The sequence below is a fragment of the Chiloscyllium plagiosum genome, unplaced genomic scaffold (genome assembly GCF_037043375.1).
Source record: "Chiloscyllium plagiosum isolate Xiang-an unplaced genomic scaffold, Cpla_swu_hap1 HiC_scaffold_20, whole genome shotgun sequence".
In the NCBI taxonomy this organism is placed as follows: domain Eukaryota; kingdom Metazoa; phylum Chordata; class Chondrichthyes; order Orectolobiformes; family Hemiscylliidae; genus Chiloscyllium; species Chiloscyllium plagiosum.
Genome location: NW_028270158.1, coordinates 71,394,073 through 71,416,393, shown reverse-complemented (window position 1 = coordinate 71,416,393; position 22,321 = coordinate 71,394,073). Strand labels below are relative to the sequence as shown.

Sequence of the window (22,321 nt, the reverse complement as noted above, 5' to 3'; positions counted from 1 at the left end):
TTACCTAGATTTATATCATTGGGACATATGTTTATTGGAACAGCAAACCAGTGGAATTTCGCTCAGTTAGGGAATAGTTATTAGTTCGGGGGAATTGTCCGGTTTGTTTGTAATTCTGTTAGTTTATTCTCTGTTAGGCTTAAATAAACAAACTGTTACTTGTCACTTTAAAACTAGTTATCAGAAATTCCTTTCATTTAATCCCATTTCTAACAGATTATGAGAGACAAAGTGAGCTACTCTGGGTTTTTCAGGTTTGATTATTAAAAGGAAACATCTACTCCTTCCAAAACAAATTGGGATTTGCTCTTAGGTTTAATTCTCAGAAGGGTTCGATCTGTTCCCCTTTGTAACACTTTCTAACTGATAACTGAAATTGCACATTCACTTGAAGATAATCCTATACAAGGACTCCTGAGTCGCTTGTATGCTTCAGGTTTCCAAAGATTTTCCGTCATTATAAAATAGTCTGCACCTCTATCCTTCTGACCCCAGTTCATAAACTCTCACTTGCAACGTTGTATTCCATTTGCCACTTGTTTACGCACTCTCCTAGTCTGCCTGATTTCTTTTTCAGTTACTGTGTCCCTCAACATTACCTGTTGCTCCACCAATCTTTGCATCATGTGCAAACTTTGTGTAAATGACCTCCATCATCCAGATCATTAATGTATAAACTGAACACTTGTGATCACAAATTAACCTCTGCGGAACTTCACGAGCAGCCAGTTGCCAACCTGACAAAAAACTCGTTTAATGCTACTGTCTGCCTTCTGCCAGTCAGATAATCCTCTATCCATGATAGTACTTTGCCACGAATACAATGGGCTGTTATCTTTTTTAGGGCCTTCTTCATGACCTGCTGCACCTGTGTCTTGCATTTTCTGTAATTTGTGCAGGATTACGACAAGTCCCTTTACGTTGCAGCTTTCTTCAGCTTTTCGTTTTTTAAATAATACTCTTCTCTTTTATCTTACCTTGCAAAACAAGTAACTTCTTATTTTCCCAAGTTAAATTGACAACGTTTAGCTCACTTACTTAATCTACTAAAATCTCTCTGTAAACTGTCTGTATCCTTCTCCTAACTTTCCTTGTCACCTATTTTTGTCCCATCTGCAAATCCGGCTGTAGTAGGTTCAATACCTTACTCAGTCATTCACGTGCACAGTATTGCAGGTTTTATGCAGAAGAAATAATATATAATATGCATTGTTGTGCAGAACTGTTTGTCTGTGATTAACGATTGTTTTGCTTTGGAGCTGATCATGTTTACATGTAAATATTATTTTGCATTGGGACCATCTGTGTTTTTAAGTAAATATTGTATTTTAAAAAATAAATATAAATATTGTTGTGCAAGGGAACTACTCTTGTAGCTGTACATGTTAATATATGTATTATTGTTTTTTGGAAGTGTTTATGTGTACATAAATACTGTTAAATATTGTTTATGTGTTTTGTTCTGGAATGGAACTGTTTATGTTTGGAAATAAACATGACTGTGTATTGGCGGTGTTCTTGTTTATGTATACACATTAGTGTATGTTGAACTTGTGCCTGTCTCCTACTTATCATCAATACCGACCATGTGGTGTGAATGCTGAGCTCCCTCTGTGCTTTGGCATGGGTCTGCAGTCCCAAAACTTGCTGGAGGAGCAGCTGCACAGAGTAGTTTCGGTTACGTGTTAGCGATTATGGGGCGGACTGAGACATAGGCAAGTAAGTAGGCTGGGACACCTGATCTCTCAATATATATTCAGGGAATGATAATTGAAAAGAGCCAGGAGAATATTAAGTACTGGTAGGGAGCGAGTTAGATATTGTAATAGACTGAGAATTCAACAGAGAATAACGTGGATAGGATTAACTTGACAATAATAAGGAGAGGTAGAAATTAATAGGGAGAGGATTAAATAAAAGTGAACATGGAGAGTGTTAAACACAGGAGAAGATGATGGGATTTAATACTAAAGTGACAGAGACAGGTGTAAATGGTGAGTTGCAGAAAGAAGAATGAATACAGTGGAGTAGGGAAAGGGTTAAATAGAGTCATTATGAAAGCACTACTTCGAGAGAAATCGGGCAACAGTCAGTAGGTGAAGAGTTAAAGTTTGTCATGGATGCAGCTTAAAGAATGTCAATGGCTTGAAAAAGCTCTGGAAGGAGATGAACAGTTAGAGGGACATAGGAACAGGCCTTTCAGACCCTCAAGCCTTGTCTCCCAAGCAATAGCTGATCTGTAGCCGAGCTCCACATGTCTTTGAGACTTATCCCTGAACATCTTTGCTTAACAAAAGAATATCTATCTCACATTTAAAGTTAACAACTGGCCCAGCATCCATTGCTGTTTGTGGAAGAGGCTTCCAAACGTTCACCACCCTTCCTGTGCGGACATGCTTCCTAACATCTCCAGGGAATACTCTGGTTCTAATTCTCAGGCTATGTCGTTTTGTTCTAGAATCACCAACCAGTGAAAATAGCTTATCTTTATCTTGTAACTTCTGTAGAAACCAGGCCTAATTTGTGTAACCTCTCCTCATATCCTAACCCCTGATGTCCAGGTATCATTCTTGCAAATCTACATTGTACTTCCTACAAAGCCAATACATCCCACCTTAGGAGTGATGCTCACAGTACTCCACGTGGGAGCTAACCAAAATTTTGTACAGCTATAGCATGACTTTTGTGGCCTTACATGCGATGAGAGAGTCACTGGCCAGGGTAGCATTTATTGCTCATCCCAGATGGCAGTTAACAGTCAACTACCTTGCTGTGAGTCTGGAGTCACACATCAGTTCGACCACGTGAGATTGGCTCTTTCCTTCCCAAAGGGCATTAGTGAAAATATTCTTGTTTGTTTTCATGTAAATGCTGACGTAAAAATAATGAATCAATATGTTGGCCATTTCACCATAGCTATTGACAATATCCCCTGTAATTTTGGTAAGACCTGATCTACTTCTTTTACTTACTGGGCCTTGTTTTACACAAATGAGGCACGGTTGACTACAAGACGTGGCTTATTATATTTGAAACACAAGGTAGATAAATGTACACCTTTCCAAAACTGGCATTTCCCTTTAACATCCCGAGTAATCTTGCAGTTCTGAAATGTCTATGCTAGTTTAAAATCTGCTTTGGAGAAGATGCTGTTAAAAAGTGCATACTACCCTGATTACAGTTCATTGAACTGGAGTTGGAGCAGTTCTGCGTTCTTCAATGGTTCCTGCTTCTTGGTCCTCATGTTTTCTGGAATGTCTGTGGGATCACTCTTATTTGGATGGCTTGTGTGTTAGCTCGCTATTGGGGAAATATCTGAGCAAACTGGCTTAGCAGTAGTTTGACGAAACAATGTAATTAGCATATTTTAAATGGAGTTTCTTTTGCGGGAAGAATGGTTCCTAAGACAGTACTGGATATTTTAATATATTCTTTTTAGTTGAGCCAACCCTTATAGCCTAGCTGACTCAAGAACAATTTTACTGAAACTCAGATCTATTGTTCCAACCGAAACCTCGTGGCAGTGTCTCATCAACAACCCATTCAATATTCAATCAAGGTGAATGGCTTGCATGTCGATCTGGCTTCATTCAATTAATCAGTGAATGCTGCAAGCTTCCTGGCTTAATATCATTAACACCAACTCAATGTATTCAATCAAAGAAATCGTTTTGCGTACTTGAGTCTGCTCTCTGCTGTTGCCAGGATTCCAATACCGGACCCACAATGCTGCCACCGCAAATGCAACTGATGCCATCTTCCTCCAGTGTCACCAGCAAAAGGAAGAAAAGACAGGTGTATCAGAGAACTCAGTGGGAATCCAGAGAAGTGATTGCAGGGCCTCTTGCTGAGATATTTGTATCGTCGATAGTCATAGGTGAGGTGCTGGAAGACTGGAAGTTGACAAACGTGGTGCCACTCTTTAAGAAGGGCGGTAAAGACAAGCCAAGCGACTATAGAACGTGAGCCTGACCTCGGTGGTGGGCAGGTCATTGGAGAAAATCCTGAGGGACAGGATGTACATGTATTTGGAAAGGCAAGGACAGATTAGGGATAGTCAACATGGCTTTGTGCGTGGGAAATCATGTCTCACAAACTTGATTGAGTTTTTTTAAGAAGTAACAAAGAGGATTGATGAGGCCAGAGCAATCGATGTGGTCTCAATTGACTTCAGTAAGGCGTTCGACAAGGTTCCCCATGGGAGACTGATTTGCAAGTTTAAATTGCATGGAATAGAGGGAGAACTAGCCATTTGAATACAGAACTGGCTCAAAGGTAGAAGACAGAGGCTGGTTGTTTTTCAGACTGGTGGCCTGCGACTAGTGGAGTGCCACAAGGATCGGTGCTGGGTCCTCTACTTTTTTGTCATTTACATAAATGATTTTGATGCGAGCATAAGAGGTACAGTTCGTACGTTTGCAGATGATAAAAAAATTGGAGGTGCAGTGGACAGCGAAAAGGGTTACCTCAGATTACGACATGATCTGGACCAGATGGGCCAATGGGATGAGAAGTGGCAGATGGAGTTTAATTCAGAGGTGCTGCATTTTGGGAAAGCAATTCTTAGCAGGACTTATTCAGTTAATGGAAAGGCCCCGGGGGAGTGTTGCTGAACAACAAAACCTTGGAGTGCAGATTCATAGCTCCTTGAAAGTGGAGACGCAGGTAGATAGGATAGCGAAGACGGCGTTTGGTAAGCTTTCCTTTATTGGTCAGAGCATTGAGTCCAGGAGTTGGGTGGTCATGTTGCGACTGGACAGGACATTGGTTAGGCCATTGGTGGAATATTGCGTGCAATTGCGGTCTCCTTCCTATCGAAAAAATGTTGTGAAATTTGAAAGGGTTCAGAAAAGATTTACAAAGATGTGACCAGGGTTGGAGGATTTGGGCCAAAGAGAGAGGCTGAACAGTCTGGGTCTGTTTTCCCTGGAGCGTCGGAGAATGAGGGGTGACCTTATAGATGCTTACAAAATTATGAGGGGCATGGATAGGAAAGGCAAAGTCTTTTCCCTGGGGTCGGGGAATCCAGAACTAGACGGCACAGGTTTAGGGTGAGAGTGGAAAGATATAAAAGAGACCAAAAGGACAACTTTTTCACACAGAGGGTGATACGTGTATGGAATGAGCTGCCAAAGGAAGTGGTGGAGGCTGGTACAATTGCAAAATTTAAGAGGCATCTGGATGGGTAAATGAATATGAAGGGTTTGATGGGAAATGGGATGGGTGCTGGCAGTTGGGACTAGATTGGGTGGGATACCTGGTCGGCATGAACAGGTTGGACCGAAGGGTCTGTTTCCATGCTGTACATCTCTATGACTATGACAAGAGAGAAAATGAAATGGTGCAATTGGCCCAGAGATTGGAAGTAAACGGGTTCAGCGACCGCTGCCGAACCTGCCACTGCCGCCATCATTAACAAAAATTGACAATGGAGATTGACCAGGGCTCGGGTGTTTCACCTCTGAAGTGAGACTAGAGAAGCTGGGATTGTTTTCGTTTGATCAGAGAAGCTCAGGGGGACCTGAATGAGGTGTACAAAATTATGAAGGGTATAGATAGGATCGGTTTAAATAAACCTTTTCCCCATAGAATTGAATAAATAACCAAGAGGCATCAATTGAAGGTGAGGGTCAGAAGGTTTAGAGATGTGAGAAAGGTATTTTTCACCCAAAGAGTAGTGGGAATCTGAAACTGATTGCCTATAATGGTGGTAGAGGCATAACTATTGAAAACAATAATTAATTATTGAAATATGCACTTGTGATGCCCAGGGACACTAAGCCATGGGCTAAGAGCTGGAAAATGCCATGGAAATTGGCCAGTGGTTGTTTTTGACTCAATGGGCTGAAGGGACTTTTTGTGTGCTGTATATTTCTATGACTCCAATTTAGACCTTCAAACTGAATTAGCGTTTTTGTACTCTGGACTCTCCCCGTCCCCTCCACTGTTCTCCCCAACACCACCCCAACATTGGTTGCAATCCAAGTTTAAACCTAAACGCCGCCATGAATTCTTCCAGGAAGTGTAGGAATGACAACATGCCCAGGTCGAACTGCCCAGATACACGTGAGACTGTAAGCGTTACAGCTGTCTACTGGCTGAAGTCGTCAAATTGGCATTTGGCATAACAATTTGGAACAGGCCACACAACGAAACCCCGCCCTAAGCATCGCGCGGGGTCGCCGTTCAACTGACACCGCGGGAGCCGTGCCGCCCGCGGGAAAACGACAGCGTACTGTGAAGATTAGAGGTCCTGGCGTTGAGCAGGGATCGACAATGTTAAAAATCTGTAAAATGCGCATGTCCGCAAACCCCCCCTTGGGGGCATGTTAAGAACAATGCGCGGGCCCGGAGTGAGTGTGCGTGTAACCCACTACTGAGCATGCGTGGTGACGAGCAAAGGAACATTTCCGTGTTTTGTTCATTGACGGTGAGAAATTTATGTAAACTTCACAGTTAGAGCGTCAGTGTGCATGGTTTATTGGATTAACACTGTGGTGATTTATTGTATAAATGTACTATACTTAACGCACGCACTGCTAAAGGAGGTCCGAGTGCAGCTTTGGAGTCAAATTACAAACATCAGACAGTTTATAACCACCCCACACACCCAACGTGAGATCAGACATTGTGTGACCGCCCCACCCCCCCACCCCCAGTGAGATCAGACAGTATGTGACCCCCCAGTGAGATCACATAGTGTGTAACCCCCCAGTGAGATCAGACAGTGTGTGACCCCCCAGTGAGATCACATAGTGTGTAACCCCCCAGTGAGATCAGACAGTGTGTGACCCCTCCACTGTGGTCAGACAGTGTGTGACCCCTCCGTAGTGTGATCAGACAGTGTGTGACCCACTCCTCCAGAAAGACTAAACCGTGTGTAACCCCCCCAGTGATATCAGACATGGTGTGACTCCTCCAGTGTAGTCAGACAGTGTATGGATCCTACCTGGTGTGCTCAGGCAGTTTGTGAACCCCCCCCCCCCCCATGGAGATCAGATAGAGTTTGACCCCCCATGTGATCAGACAGTGTGTGACCTCCCTCAGTGTGATCAGACAATCTGTGGCCTCCCCAGTGTAATCAGACCGTATTTGACCCCCGCCCCCCAATGAGATCAGTCAGTGTGTGATCATCCCAGTGGGATAAGTCTGTGCCTCCCCCTCATTAAGATCGCACAATTGTGTGACCACCGTCCCTAGTGAGATCAGACAGTGTATGAATCCCTACAGTGAGATTGGACAGTGCGTAACACCCCCCCCACCCCTGTATTGAGACCAGACAGGACTTGACTCTCCGCTTCCCATTCCCATAGTGAGATCAAACAGTGAGTGACTTGTGGGTGGATGAAGCCCCACCCCTGATCCATGAGTTCACACAGTATGTGACATCAGGAAAGATAGGTAGAGAGTACCATGTCATAATAGAATGATCGCACTACAGAACGAGTCCATTCACTGGATTGTATCTGCTCTGGCATATGACAATCACAGTCATTTCAAATCCTAATACAGCACTGGTATGTATCAATCATTGTTACGCTCATTGCACCTTCAGTGCTGATCCAAGACCCTTTTAAAAAAGTTGAGGTTCTCCCCCAAACTGAATAGTGATATGCAGAACACGATCACCCACTGGATGAAAATGATTTTACCACCTTCGGATGTCATTTCGTTTCTGCCAAATCTCTGGCAATTTACTGGAAGACGGGCTGTTGAGTCAGGGATCGGAGGAGAATGAAATTCTACTTCAGACCGTCAATTGTTGTCACATTTCTTGACCTGTCATAACTTGATCTCCAAGTGAAATGTAATCTGAAGGATCCATATCTAGTAATTAACTGGGGACTGTCTGGAGCTGAACCATCATAGGGTTGGGAGAGCAGGAACCCGAGAGAGCTCAAAAAGCAACCGTGGATCGACTTGGGCAAAAGTATGCCGAAGTTCCACTTTATAGACAATAGTCAATAGACAATAGGTGCAGGAGTAGGCCATTCTGCCCTTCTAGCCTGCACCACCATTCAATATGATCATGGCTGATCATTCTTAATCAGTATCCTGTTCCTGCCTTATTTCCATAACCCTTGATTCCACTATCCTTGCGAGCTCTATCCAACTCTTTCTGAGATGAATCCAGAGACTGGACCTCCACTGCCCTCTGGGGCAGAGCATTCCACACAGCCACCACTCTCTGGATGAAGAAGTTCCTCCTAATCTCTATCCTAAATGGTCTACCCCGTATTTTTAGGCTGTGTCCACTGGTTCGGCACTCACCCATCAGCGGAAACATGTTTTCTGCCTCCAGAGTGTCCAATCCTTTAATAATCTTATATGTCTCAATCAGATCCCCACTCAGTCTTCTAAACTCAAGGGTATACAAGCCCAGTCGCTCCAGTCTTTCAGTGTAAAGTAGTCCCGCCATTCCAGGAATTAACCTCGTGAACCTACGCTGCACTCCCTCAATAGCCAGAATGTCTTTCCTCAAATTTGGAGACCAGAACTGCACACAGTAGTCCAGGTGTAGTCTCACCAGGGCCCTGCACAACTGCAGAAGCACCTCTTTGCTTCTATACTCAGTCCCTCTTATTATGAAGGCCAGCATGTTATTAGCTTTCTTTACTACCTGCTTTACCTACATGCTTACCTTCATTGACTGGTGTACAAGAACACCCAGATCTCTCTGTAATGCCCCTTTACCTAAATTGATTCAATTTAGGTCGTAATCCGCCTTCCTCTTCTTGCCACCAATTTGGATAACCATACATTTATCCACATTAAACTGCATCTGCCATGCATCTGACCACTCACCTAACCTGTCCAGGTCACCCTGTAATCTCCTAACATCCTCCTCACATTTCATCCTGCCACCCAACTTAGTATCATCGGCAAATTTGTAAATGTTATTGCTAATGCCATCTTCTATATCATTAACATATATTGTAAAAAGCTGAGGTCCCAGCACTTATCCCTGCAGTGCCCCACAGGTCACTGCCTGCCATTCCGAAATGGAATTGGTTAACACTACTCTTTGTTTCCAATCAACCAACCACCTTTCAATCCAAGTTAGTACATTGCCCCCAATACCATGCGCCCTAATTTTGCTGACTATCCTCCTATGTGGGACTTTATCAAAAGCCTTCTGAAAGTCCAGGTACACTACATCTACTGGATCTCTCTCGTCCATCTTCAAAGTCACATCCTCAAAGTATTCCAGAAGATTAGTCATGCATGATTTCCCCTTCACTAATCCATGCTGACTCTGACCTATATGTCGTAATTTCATTCTTTATAATAGACTCCAGCACCTTTCCCACCACTGAGGTCAGACTAACTAATCTATAATTTCCTGTTTTCTCTCTCCCACCTTTCTTAAAAAGTGTTACACCATTAGCCACCCTCCAATCCGCAGGAACTGATCCCGAATCTATCAAACGCTGGAAAATAATCAACAACGCATCCACGATTTCTTGAGCCACCTCCTTCAGGTTCCTGAAGAAGGGCTAATGCCCGAAACGTCGATTCTCCTGTTCCCTAGATGCTGCCTGACCTGCTGCGCTTTTCCAGCAACACATTTCCATCTCTGATCTCCAGCATCTGCAGACCTCACTTTCTCCACCTCCTTCAGGCCCCTGGGATGTAGACCATCAGGCTACGGAGACTTATCAAAATTCAGACCTAACAGTCTCTCCAACACCAATTCCTGGCAAATATAAATTCCCTTAAGTTCAGGTCCTTCAGCCACTGTTACCTCAGGGAGATTGCTTGTGTCTTTAGCAGTGAACACAGATCTGAAGTACCAATTCAATTCTTCTGCCATTTCTTTGTTCCCCGTAATATATTCCCCTGTTTCTGTCTTCAAGGGCCCAATTTTAGTCTAAACCATTTTTTTTGGCCTTTCACACACCTAAAAAAGCTTTTGCTATCCTCCTTTGTATTTTTGGTCAGTTTACCTTCGTACCTCATTTTTTTCTCTGCGTATTTCCTTCTTAGTAATCCTCTGTTGTTCTTTAAAAGCTTCCCTGTCCTCCGTTTTCCCACTTATTTTTGCTATGTTATACTTTTACTCTTTTAACTTTATATGTTTCTTAACTTCCCTCGTCAGTCACGGCCACCCATGCCCCCTCCTAGGATCTTTCTTCCTTTTTGGAATGAACTGATCCTGCAACTTCTGCATTATACACATAAATATCCGCCTTTGTTCCTCCAATACTAAGGTATTGCACCATTGAACTTTGGCCAGCTCCTCCCTCATAGCTCCATAGTTTCCTTTATTCAACAGAAGTACTGTCACTTCCGGTTGTACCCACTCCCTCTCAAATTGCAGATTGAAGCTTATTGTATTATAGTTACTACTTCCCAATGGCTCCTTCACTTCGAGGTCCATGATAAATTCTGGTTTGTTGCACAATACCAGATCCAGAATTGCCTTCTCCTTGGTCGGCTCCAGCACCAGCTGTTCTAAGAATCCATCTCGGAGGAACTCCATAAAGTCTCTTTCTTGAGGTCCAATACCATCCTGATTCTCCCCGTCTACCTGCACATTGAAATCCCCTATAACAAGTGTAGTAACATCTTTGAAGGCTTTGAACACAAAAGTGTCAAGGGAAGGCAAGAAATTGTGAATTTCAGGGAATTGGTCCTTAGGAGAGTGACAACTAAACCCAGTTACGCAGTCTGAGACTGCAGAATGGAAGATGAATTCAGAGCAGTTTTCGTCACAAGACACAAAATCACAATGGAATCTGGTGTGTTTTTTAGTGCAATATGATTTGAACTGAGAGTCTAATCCAGTCTGAGGGAAAGTATAACCAATGCACCTATGCGGCCTTTTGTTTTCTCTCATGTTTGACAAAAAAACAGATTTGCATCTCATTTCTAACTACGCCTTCGTCTCTCCTGGCATGCTATCATAGACACTTTATTGTATGAGTGTTGGTCACACAGCTAAGTGGTAAGAGATTATAGTTGAGTGCAATTCATTCAACAGTCGCCCACAAGTCATCTTGATTGTCCAGATTTGAATTGCTGGATCTGTTCTGAGTGCAAACTACTTTGCACGGTGGTAGTGCACATAGCATGATGAAGCGTGTCTCCAAAGTGAAGACAAGACTTTATCTCCACAAGGACTATGTGAGAGTCACTTCTGTCTATACTGTCAAGGGCAGAGACATCTACGACAGATGAGGATAATGTCAATAGGTTTACTTGGTTCCCTCACCACCTATTTCTGCACAGTCAGGCACACATGTCCTCCTGGATTTGGCTAGCTTAGTAAGCAATGCTGCTACCAAAACACTTTTTGGTTGGACATCTTGAAGTTGTCAATTCTGAGCACCTTTGTGCTCAAGCCACCCTTAGTGCTTCTTCCAAGTGGTGTCCATGTTGAAGTACTCATCAGCTGAGAGAGAGCACTGAGATGGTGCTGATGTCATGGGTCTTGGTGCATTCCCAGCGCTATACCCTCCCAGCTGTTTGCTGCCACCTTCAATGGTAGACAGGGCAGAAGCAAGGATGGTGATGGTTATATCTGTGACATTTGCTGTAATGTATGATTCACAGTGAGTATGGGTCTGTCCGGCTGTTACTTAAATTGTTTGTGGCACAGTTTCCTAATGATGCCAGTTGACAGATTTCAGTAAAGTGGACTTTGCAGAATTGACTGGGCAGCTTATGTCATTGTCACTTCCAGGATCCATGTCGATGCCTGGTGTTCCATCCAATTTTTATTTTTTGTTCCTCTATCATCGTTAGCCGCGTCAGAGCCAGTTAACAATCCCTTATATTGGCTGCAATTCCGTGCAAAACGTTTTCATCAGGAATGTGTCAATGAATACTCCCAGAGTTGAGTTTGCGCTGATGTGAGTCCATTTGGGTTGTGGAAATCTGTGGGACTGACAGGATTTCATGAGGTAGCTGTCTGTGTCACAATTGATTGTTACAGTTCAACATATTCTTACAGTGATTACTGATAGGGGAAAGGAGGGAATGCTATTATTTGTAACAAATCAAAGTTTTCACTGCAGTATTTCTGTCTACACATTCTATTGATATTATATCTGATAAAAAGCATACGAATCTGGTAATACTGGTCGTCAGCATTGCTAAATGATTAAACAGGGAAGAAGATCCAATACCTCGCAAAGTGTTAGAATGGACACAGGTTAGTTGAGAAGTTCATGTAAAATATAATTTGAAAAGGGCCGCTGAATGCACACCTACAGAGCTCAGGCAGAGCTGCAGTCACACACAGTCAGTGGTCCCTCCCACTTCACTTCCTTTTCCTCTCTCTCTCAAACTCTCCCTTTTCCACAGTCTCTCGCCCTCTGTCTCTTTCACCTCCTCACTATCTGTCAGTCATGCTCCCTCTCTCACTCACCATCTCTATTTTCTAACTCGCCCTCTCTCTTGTACGCAGTCTAACTCAATAGCACCTCACCCTCTCTGTTGACTCGCTATGTCTCTGTCATCCCTCCCTCTTCCACTCCCTCCCCCCACCCTGTTGCTCCTTCTCTCTTTCACCACTCTGCAAATGTACCATTACCGTTTTGTACAATTTTAAGAGTTTGAGTCAGAAGATGCTGGCCTCAAAGGATAATGATGGGGCTGGAGCTCATTCATAAGCTACTTTTCTTCACGAGAAAGTTTCCGCTGCCTGCTCAAATCCATTGCCCTCACCTTCAGAAATGGAGAGTTGCTTTTAGCACCTCTGCAGACATGATGCATTTCAAGGCGTCTGATCTGTTCGTGAGCGAGGCTCAAAGATTAGGAATCAGCACTTTCTTTGTTCCAAATTTTTCACAGTCTCTGATGAGTTTTGAAAGATCTTCATGAATTATTATAAGGTGGATAAAGAGAATTCTTTGTAAGGAACCTCTGGATTTTGTATTTCAGTATCAAAGTAATCAACCGAAAGCGGTGGAGGGGATGCTCAAGGGAGAGTGGCACAGTTAAGTCACGTTTGACAAATATTACCAATTTTGAATAGTATGAACAGGTAGATTGGACATATTTGAAGACTGTGCTGACAATGTGGTTCACACATATATTCAGTTACTCAATATAAAAGGAATGATAACTGACTGGGTATAAAGTTTGATTTATGTTTGTGCTCACAGGTCCACTCTCCACAATCACTCAGTTCTTGAAAGTGTGTACGAGCTACCAACTATTCTGGATGGTGAAATTCTACTGGAACAGACTTGAAGAAGCGATTGAAGAAGGAGTGGATAGACTCGGCTCATTGTTAACATTTGAGAGGCTTTTCAGTGGAAAACAACATGCAGAAAGTTGAAGGGACACAGAATGGTTCCAATTATATAACTATCACAAAGCTGGGAGAATAATAACAAAGGAAATGCTGGGTGAATAAGAAGACCAAAGTTTTCAAACATCCTGATAGTCTCATGCTGTAATAATGTTGGCGTCACTAATCAATCACAGTCATCAGTTCTTTCTGAACAAATCCAGACCTGAAGTGAGAAAAACACCAGTGGTTGTGAACCAAATATTAAATTATGGGCGGTAACATATTGGCATGGATAGAAGCTTAGCTCGTCAAAGGAATCAGTGCTTGGGTCTTTTACTTTTTGTGACATGTATACATGATGTAGATGTGAATGTTGGGGAATGATAAGCAAATATGCAGATGATAAAACGAATGGCCAGTTAGTTAGGACAATGAAGAGGAAAGTGTTACGTAACATGATGATATAAACAGCTTGATCAAATGCGCAGATCAGTGGCAGATTGGAATGTAACCTGATAAATGTGATGCACTTTAGAAGAATTAAGAAGACAAGGGAGTACTCTATGAATGAAGGACACTTGGAATTTCAGAGGAACTTTCAGATAGTTTGTACACAGAAGAAGGGAGAGCAGGTTGATCGGGTCATTATGAAGACACATGACACAGTTGTAATTATCAGTCAAGGAATAAATTCTCGGTGCAGGGGAAAGCTGTACAGGTCTTTGGTTGGGCCATCGCTGGAGTACAGTCTGCCATTCTGGTCACCACACTGTAGGAAGGATGTGATCACACTGGATGCGGACTCCACAAGAATGTTTCCGTGTGGAGGGCATTTTAGTGATGAAGAGAAGCTGGAGAAACACAGTTTTGTTGTCCTTTTACAGAAGAGGGGAATCTGGTTGCGATACTGTAGATTATGAGATTATTATTGTAGAATCCCTAGAGCGTGGAAACAGGCCCTTTGGCCCAAAAATCCCACAGCGACCTTCTGAACAGTGTCCCACCCAGACCCATTCGCCATTACTCTACATTTATCCACTGAATAAAGCACCCAGCCTACACATTCCAAAACACTTCTGTGAACTAACGATGGCCAATTCACCTAACCTGCATATCTTTGGAGTGTGGGAGGAAACCGAAGCAGCCGAAGGAAACCCACGCAGACACGGGGAGAATTTGTAATCTCACACAGACAGTTGCTCGAGGGTGGAATTGAACGCGGTTCCCTCGCGCTGTGAGGTAGCACTGCTAACAACTGAGCCACATTGCCGCCCCCATTATGAGGGGAGTTGAGGAAAAATTCCCTTAGAAGATGGTGCAACACATTGCGTGGGAGGGTGGTTGATGCGGGTAACCTTTACAAAGTACTTTAATGAACATGTGAAATGTCGTAACTTTCCAGGCTATGGTCCTAACGTGGTAAAGTGCGTTTCGGGTAGGTGGTGGTGTGTGTTCTGGTGGTACAGACTCTTTGGGCTGAAAGACCTCTGTTGTAGTTTATGATTCCTTGAATGAGAAGGAGAGCGTAGGAAGTATCAGAGGGACATTAGCTAAGTATGCTAATGAAATAAAGGTGGATAGGAAACTGAATTGCAGAGAGGACATAAGGAGCCTACAAAGAGGTATAAGTAGGTTAAGAAAGTCAGTGAAGATCTGGCAAATGTATGATGTGGGAAAGTGCACAATTGTCTAATTTGGCAGGACGAATAAAGAAGAAGTACACATTCTAAATGGTGAGAGATTGACATTTTAACATGTTGGAAGCATTTCAGAAAAGGTTTACTACAAGATGTTCAACATGGACTGGTTGACCCCCAAAGGGTGTGTTTACTCTATGAGAATCAGAGAGCTGTACAACATGGAAACAGACCATTTAATCCAACTCATCAATGCCGAACAGGTATCATCACAACACCAGGGATCCGCTTTCAAATCTACCTCGGTCATCTGCCTGTGTGGAGTTTGTGCATTCTCCCTGTGGGTTTTCTCCAGGTGCTCCAGTTTTTAGATATGCAGGATAGGTGGATTCGCCATGCTAAATTTTCCAGGAAGGTGCAGGATAGGTGCAATAGCCATGGAAATTGCAGGGTTATTGGATAGAGTGAGGGGGTGGATCTGGGTTAAATGTTCTTCAAGGTTTGGTGTGGATTCGATGGTCTGAACGGCGTACTTTCACATCAGACATTCTATACATCTGTGACTTATTAAGTATTGGTGTACCTAATGTCATCAGCTTAGAAGAAAGTTTATCCTCATCCCCAACTACAGTCTCACGCTGTATCTAACTTTACTGTCTCCAATACATCATAAGTATTGTTTGATTCTCCCTCCATAACATTATTCCAGTGCCTCCTATCTCAGTCTGTGAGCTGCTGAAACACCCATTCATGCTTTGGACACACTAAGCAATAATGACTTCTTTTAATCATTCACGGGGTGCGGGCATGGCTGACCAAGCCAGCATTTACTGACCAGAAGGCAGTTAAGAATCAACCACATTGCTGTGGGTCTGGAGTCACGTTTTGGCCAGACCAGGTAAGGACAGCAGTTTCCTAAACTAAAGGACATTAGTGACTCAGATGTTTTTTCCAACATTCAAAAATAGATTCAAGATCATCATTAGACTTTTAATTCCAGATTTTACTGAGTGGAATTCCACCATCTTCCATGGCGCGATTCGAACCCGGATCCCCCAAGCATTACGCAGGACACTGTATAAACAGCTTAATACCACTCGGACATTGACTTTAAAATAACGTAAGTGCTATTGTGACAGGCTTTACTTTGAGCTCGTTAAACTTCAGTTGTCCAAGCTCTTTTACACCTATCCTATCCCACCTGACGGCCAGTGCTCCTGGTGCTCAAATAACTATCATTCAAATATCCTGCCTCCAGTTTAAGTCGGTTAATGGCCTCAATCCAGACTATTTCTGTAACCCTTCAGGATCATTGAGTCATAGAGATGTGCAACAAGAAAATAGACCATTATAAACAACTTGTCCATGCCGACCAGATATCGCAACCCAATCTAGTTCCACCTGCCAGCACCTGGACCATATTCCTCCAAACCCTTCCTATTGATATACCCATCCAGATGCCTTTAAATGTAGCCATTGTACCAGCCTCCACCACTTCCTTTGGCAGCTCACTCCAAGCACGTATCACCCTCTGTGTGAAAAAGTTGCCCTTAGGTCTCTTTTATAACTTTCCCCTCTCACCCTGAACCTATGCCCTATAGTTCTGGATTCCCTCAGCCCGGGGAAAATATCTTGTCTGTTTATCGTTTCCATGCCCCTCATGATTTTATTAACCTCTATAAGGTCACCCCTCAGCCTCCAATGCTCCAGGGAAAACAGCCCTAGCTTATTCAAACTCTCTCTATAGCTCAGATCCTCCAACCCAGGTAACATCCTTGTAAATCTTTTCTGAACCCTTTCAAGTTTCATAATATCTTTCCGTTAGGAAGGAGACCAGAATTGCACGCAATATTCCAACAGTGGCCGAATCAATGTCTGGTACAGCCGCAAAATGGTGTCCCAACTACTGTACTTTATACTCTGACCAATAAAGGTACGCATGTCTAACGCCTTCCTCACGATCCTATCTACCTGCGACTCCACTTTCAAGGAGCTATGAACCTGCCCTCCAAGTTCTGTTTGTTCAGCAGCACTCCCGAGGACCTTACCATTAAGTGTATAGGTTTTGCTAAGAATTGCTTTCCAAAAATGCAGCACCTCACATTTATCTGAATTGCACTCCATCTGCCACGTCTCAGCCCATTGGCCCATCGGATCAATATCCCATTGTAATCTGAGGTAACTTGCTTCGCTGTCCACTATACCTCGAATTTTGGTGTCATCAGCAAACTTACTAACAATACCTCGTATGCTCACATCCAAATCAATTGTTTAAATGATGAAAAGTAGAGGACCCAGTACCGAACCTTGTGGCACTCCACTGGTTACAGGCCTCCAGTCTGAAAAACACAACCACCACACTCTGTCTTCGACCTTTGAGCCAATTCTGTATCCAACTTGCGAGTCCTCCCTGTATTCCGTGAGATCTAACCTTTCTCACCAGTCTCCCATGGGGAACCTTGTCAAACGCCTTACTGAAGTTCATATAGCTCACATCTACTGCTCTGCCCTCATCAATCCTCTTTCGACTTATCTTCTGTGCTGTGACCTTTCCCAAGCAGGTTTCTTGAAATCTGTGTTCCCTCTGTTTATGTGTTCTTCCTCACATCTCCATATCTTTACATGATCAGCAGTGACTGAGTTTGAATCAAGTTCAGTGTGTTAGTGAGACAGGAATGGTCATTCCATTGAATGGGAAAGAATGGCAGCAAATCGGGCTCTTATTGCAGAAACTGATCAGTTGACAATTCTGTGCCATGAACATTACTTCTCACTTGTCAAACCAATCCAGGTTGTCATCCAGGGCTGACATCCAGGGCTTCTCACATGGTTGAACACAGTTGATCCCAGAACACAGTGCTGCGAGACTGTTACAGTCATTAACTGGAGCTGAAATAATTGTTCTCCTAAACAATGACCATGTGCTTTTGCGCAAGGTATGAGGCTAACAAGTGGAGTGTTTTTGTGAAAAAAGGTCATTCACTTGAACCTAAATTTGAGTGATGAACAGATTAGGTTGGAGGGGCTGAACGGGCCACATCTGCTCTTCACTGTTTTTCCCTTAATCAGACTTGTCAGTAAGTTGTCCAGTAACTATCCTGAAAGAAACTCTGAGGTACAGTTAATGGAAAGGCCATGGTCGAGGGCAAAGTGGAGTATTTAGGATCCCAACTTTCCAGAAGAGGTTTACAGTATACTCACCCATATTCACCAAGGGTCAGGGTATGGTGCAGTGACTGCTTTCCAGGCTCAACGTTATGGGGGAATCCCATTGCTGAGGAGATCCCTTCCTTCTCATTCACAATATTTATCTTTAACTCAACTACTCAATCTATTAATGATTATTCTTTCCAGGAAATCACTGGCTTCGTGGAGAAGGGAAACCGGGCGGACAGTTCCAAACTGCTGCTAAATCTGGTGATGGAGAAAGGCTTTCAGGCCCAAAGAGTGATGTGGGTATTCTTTGTGAAAATGCGTCACAGGATACCAAAGTTGGATAAAATACTGAAAGCAATAGAGGAACATGGTACAGCAGTCTCACACTATTTCATTTTGGTTTGGAACACGTCATATTTTGCAACAGTGTTACACAGTTCCGAAGTAATGAAATCTAAATAATCTCAACAGGTCCTCATCTGTTTCATTTTATGGATATGGTCCGAAATATCTCCGAAATACCCTATCACCTGAAAGGTAATTGGCAATATGGAAATCTTAAGTCATTTTATTTCATTTCTGTGCATCAGTGTGTTTGAATTTAGCCATTTATTTAATGATTCATAATTTGAGAATCAATATTCACAGCTGGGAAACAAAATTCCAGTTGGTTTGAAAGTTCAACTATTTTGCATAAATTCAATTTACAATTCACACCGTTTCTCCTGTATGCAGAAAATGTGTGGACGTTGTATTAGTTCATCAATTGAACCTGATGATCACTGTTAGGTGGCAGTTTTACAAGGCGGATCCTGATACACTGTGACACTGTGTACACACCTGACTGGATCCTGTAGCACTTATAAGTGTATTTGAATACTCCTGAAATATGATTGTAACTGCACTTTGAGTCTAACGTATTTGGTTGTTGCCTGCTGATTGAATGCAGAGATTAAAAACAAAGTGACTTGTAACTCCTTGAGTCTATACCATGGACGCAGGTCATTCTGCTTAAATGTTCTGTTTCCAACCTCTCTTCCCTGAATTTCCATAACACTTCTGTTTGTTTATTCAGCTTTCGTCCATATTTTCATCTGAACCATTCCTTTGTTTGTGAACCCAATGTACTTATCCAAATCAAAACCTCTCTGGAGTAAAGAAGTTTCACCTGAATTACTTGGTAACGATTTAAATTTCCATATGGATGCCTCCACTGTCCATATACTGTTCCAACCATCAATCATATTCATTAAATGAAATACTTTTATGATGCGAACCTCGCTCTCATCTCTTTTGCAATGGGATGAGTCCAGGCCTATCCAGTCTCCCTTGCTCACCACAATCTGCAACCTGCAGGTATTTTAGAATGTGGTGAATTTTATTTGTATCTTTCTCATACATATGATATGGAAATGAGAACATTAATGTACGGTACTGCATTGCTTTTGAATTTAAAACCCTGAGTGTGGATATCACTGTCTCGACCAGCATTTTTTGCCAATCCATAGTTACCTTTTTGAACGGCTGCAAAGATTTGGGACATAGACAGGGAATACCAGGATTTTGGCGGAGCAACTGTGAATTAATTTTCTGGTAGTGTCTGACTTGGAAGGAAAATCTCATGTTGTGCTGGTCCCATTCATCTGATGTCCTTGAACTTCCAAATTACAGGTTATGAATGTGCGGTCTATGGGATCAATTTTGTGCTCATGATTGATGGAGTGAATATTGAAGGTCATGTAAGTGGTCCCAATCCAGCAGGATACTTTGTCCTGAATGGTGGCTGAGGATGAAGTTCTGGTCTCCTTGTTATTGAAAGGATGTTAATATAATGGAGAGGGTTCAGGAGAGTTTTAGCAGTATGTTGCCGGGCATGGAAGGTTTAATTTATAACGAAAGGCTATATAGGCTATGACTTTTTTCCCCTGGACTGTAGGAGGTTAAGAGACGAACTGATAGAAGTTAATAAAATAATGAGGGGTGTAAATAAGGTTAATAGTCGTTGCCTTTTCCCTACGATAGAAATTTCAAGATGACAGGACATATTTATTAAGATCAGAGGAGAGAGATTTAAAAAGGACACAAGGAACAATTTTGTTTGCAGAGGTTGTTTCACGTCGAGAAAGAACGTCCTGAGGAAGTGATGGATGTGGCTAAGATTACAATATTTAAAAGACATTTTGATAAGTAAACAAATAGGACAGGCTTGTAGGAAATGGACCAGGCGAGCAGGCAGCAATAATTTAGTTGGGATTATGTTTGGCATAGACTGCTTGGACTGCAGTGCTTGTTTACGTAAAGTATGACACTTTAACTCTATAACTCCACTAATCCAAACAAATGAGAGCATTCCATTCACACAGCTGAACTGATTTGTAGGTGGTTGGAGATAGGAGATGAGTTACTTGCGAGAATCTGTAAGATAATGTCTGTTTTAAGCTTCTGTATAAATCTTGCCGGGAATATATCAGCTTTGTAGAAATCTCCATGACGAAAAATAAAGAATTTGAAATCTTTCTCAACTATCCTTCTTTTACAAGCGATGTTTTCATGGATGGCAGTTTAACTTCTACACAAATCTGTGTTGAATCTGTGCACGTAATGCTGCATTTTGCTTTCAGATTTGCATCACTCAAGTAAGCAAGTAATGCATTTTGACGTTTTATTTTTCGTCAATGTTTAACTAACTTGGTGAACTGCTTTCTGTTCTAATTGACGATGTTCAACAGAATCACAAGGAGACATCGCGGGTCCAAACTGAAAAACTGAGAGTTGACACTGCTGTAATAAACGAGAAGGTGAAGATTTTCCCACTGGTTGATCGATACACTGAGCTAACGATTATTTCTACTGTTCGAGGTCGGACACTTGTAGAAGATGAATCGTTAGCAAGAGGCCGAGACCATGAAGAGTAGCGAGAGAAACTTCTCCAAACAGAACTGGAAAAAATCCGAGTTGATCAGTTGTTCCATTGCAAAATTTCCAGGGCAAAGTCCGAACCAGGGATTTCAGCAGTCATAAATGGAGTGCCCGGGATTGAAAAATCAACAATGGTACAAAGGATGGTTTATGACTAGGCCACTGGGAAAATATACCCACGCTTTCAATTTGGATTCATTTTTAATTCCGGGATTTGAATGCTCTTAATTGTTACATAAACCTGAGAAATCTAATATTGGTTCATTACCGTTACTTAGGGAGTGTTGTGGGAGAGTTCTGTAAGAACCCAGAGAGATTGCTGTTTATATTTGGATGGTTTGCATGAATTTATGGGCAGTATTGATTTCTTTGACAGTCAGGGAAATACAGAACCTCAGTCTATCACTGGATCCATTCTTTACACAAAGGGGCAGGAAACAGCAGCAGGTTCCCAAGACCATCACCCAACTGTATTTCTACTGTATTTATAACATTCTGAAAAACTACGGCCGTCAGATTGCAAACCCCGGTGAGGTGTTTCTGAAACTTGGTGAGATGGCCTTCACTGGTGTCTCTGAGAAAAATATTGTGTTTAGAAATGGAGATTTGATTCAGTACAATCTGGAACTTTCCTAGTTCCTGTCTGGATTCCTAACTGAGAGAGATGATTCTGCACGGATTGTTATTTGCACATTCCCACACATCCCCATCCAGGAATTTGTAGCGGCCGTTGGTCGATTCCTGACGCCTGATCCCAGGGACATTCAGAAATTGCTCATTGAGGCCCATAGTAAGGAAGATGAACAATTTGCAATAGTCATCCGGTTTGTTGTTGGTCTCTCCTCCCCACAAGCAGCTCGTCCTCTGGAAGAGTTTTAATGTCAATTTCTTTATTAGACAATCTGTCAGGTTATTGATTGGTTGAAGGACATTGTTAACGGATAGATTGGAAACACTGAGACTATAATTGGTAAAAAGAAACCTCCTGAATACATTGCACTACCTGTTTGAGTCTCAGAATAAATCACTTACACAGAATGGTTTGTTGTTGGTCTCTCCTCCCCACAAGCAGCTCGTCCTCTGGAAGAGTTTTAATGTCAATTTCTTTATTAGACAATCTGTCAGGTTATTGATTGGTTGAAGGACATTGTTAACGGATAGATTGGAAACACTGAGACTATAATTCAGTGGAAGATGTGGAAACATTTTCAGTTAGTGACTTTTGACTCACCCCAATAGACTGTGCAGTCCTCTGTTTTGTCATTGAATTCTGTGAGTCACTAAAATAACTTGATCAGATAGTGTCAGCAGCTGTTTTCAATCATGTAGAGGAGAACGAGAACTGCAGCATTTAGTACTAAGGATT

General features: G+C 42.5%; 1 pseudogene; it reads left to right on the top strand.

Moving 5' to 3' along the window:
• Positions 1 to 6,117: 6,117 nt before the first annotated feature.
• LOC148146660 (NACHT, LRR and PYD domains-containing protein 12-like) lies at positions 6,118 to 21,301 on the top strand (annotated as a pseudogene).
• Positions 21,302 to 22,321: the final 1,020 nt, after the last annotated feature.